The sequence below is a fragment of the Schistocerca nitens genome, chromosome 3, assembly GCF_023898315.1.
Source record: "Schistocerca nitens isolate TAMUIC-IGC-003100 chromosome 3, iqSchNite1.1, whole genome shotgun sequence".
Classification (NCBI taxonomy): domain Eukaryota; kingdom Metazoa; phylum Arthropoda; class Insecta; order Orthoptera; family Acrididae; genus Schistocerca; species Schistocerca nitens.
Genome location: NC_064616.1, coordinates 348558916 through 348560770, shown reverse-complemented (window position 1 = coordinate 348560770; position 1855 = coordinate 348558916). Strand labels below are relative to the sequence as shown.

At 43.2% G+C, this 1855-nt stretch overlaps 1 pseudogene; it reads right to left on the bottom strand.

The window, feature by feature from the left end:
- Window positions 1-811: 811 nt before the first annotated feature.
- Window positions 812-929, bottom strand: LOC126250232 (5S ribosomal RNA; annotated as a pseudogene).
- Between the last annotated feature and the right edge of the window lie 926 nt (window positions 930-1855).

Sequence of the window (1855 nt, the reverse complement as noted above, 5' to 3'; positions counted from 1 at the left end):
TAATACAGATCCCAATGAATACATGTATGGAATTTTTCAGTTACAAAGGGACCTTTAGTGTGGTACGTCTTGCTCTAGTGGATCGTTTCACATTTGTGGACATTGGATTCCAAGGTCAGATAAGTGATGGAGTAGTGTTCAACAATTCATCCCAGTTCTTTAAACTACAGAGGGGTCAACTGAAACTACCACCAGACAGGAAGTGCCTTCATCTAATAAAATCTTACCCTATGTCTTTGTTGGCGACGCAGTTTTTGCCTTGAGTCGCCACATGATGACACCATGACCTGGTATTTACGAGAAAGGAAGCGAAAATTTTCGGGTACCGCTTATCTCGTGCGCGTCGTACTGTTGAAAATGTTTTTGATATAATGGCATCTGCTTTCCGAGTTTTCAAAAAACCAATGGTTCTAGAGCCCGAGAAAGTGAACAGCGTTACCCCGTCATGCATTCTTTTGCGTAACTTCATGAGGAGAATCGATCATCAACAAGATTTTATACTCCTCCAGGTACCTTTGACTGTGATGTTGAAACAATGCCTGGGTCTTGGAGAAATGACCAAAAGTGCAGTGACTTCCTTCTTACCTGTAAGGAAACTAAACTAAACTACTCCCGAACAGGCCATGAAGGTCCAACCGTACCGACCGGCAGCCGTGTCATCTTCAGCCCACAGGCGCCATTGGATGCGGATATGGAGGGGCATGTGGTCAGCACACCGCTCTCCCGGCCGTGTGTCACTTTACGAGACCGGAGCTACTTCTCAGTCAAGTAGCTCCTCAGTTTGGCTCACAAGGGCTGAGTGCACCCCGCTTACCAACAGCGCTCGGCAGACCGGATAGTCACCCATCCAAGTGCTAGCCCAGCCCTACAGTGCTTAACTTCGGTGATCTGACGGGAACCGGTGTTAGCTCTGCGGCAAGGCCGTTGGCCCTACCTGTAAATAAATTAGCTAGAAACCGAGAGAAAAAGCGAGGGGCGTTCGTAACTCCTTCTCTGAGTATTTCATAATTGGCAAGTTAGCTTGGAAAGAAAAGTATTGTTATTGAAATTAAGTAGTTTTTGTGGCGCAAAATCTAAATAAATTGATCATCTATGTGAATTTTGTTTACTTCCACACCCTACTTCCTTTCAGTCACATGAGTTTTTTCATTGTACGAGAGAACTACGAGCTATTATTGAGTAAAAACTGCTAATGAGAAGTAGGTAATGAGACAAAAACAAGCTTTAAAATATCCATAAAAGTGCTTGCCTTATCAGACATTTAGCTTGGTTTGTAGATACTGTGCAAAACAGATGCCATTTTCTCGTATGAAAAGTGTTCCGGCTTGTACTCTTCGTTAATACCATCCCCAGTTTTCGTACTGTTCCTTACCTTTAACGCTAGCTTTCAGTAAGTCAACATCAAATTTTCTATTTTCTTTTTTAGTTCATTTAAAGAACACTCAACGCTAATGCTACATCTGATTCGCTTCCAAGCATCATACATCGATCTAGTTTCCACCTTTGTGGGCAGCATTTGGAGGTTCCAGACAGAAGGTTCTCCCTTACGTAGGTCTCCAAACTCCATACTCACTTCACTGGACCACTCCATAATTATCACCGACTGAAAACTTTCAAAAAACTGAATGACTTCAAAAACCACTAACACAGATCGTGGCCTGTCAAACCACAGGGCATGGAAACAAGGCTTAACATTTACGCGGCCAGATTTTGCATACTGTGCACCTATGTGAAAAAAGTTGTGACGTAAGTTCCTGAACCCTTCAACTTTAGCGGTATTGGTGGAACGTAGGTTCTGGATGCAGAGTCTAACGCAACTACTGACAACAGTAGATTTTGTTCTCGAAGATACTGA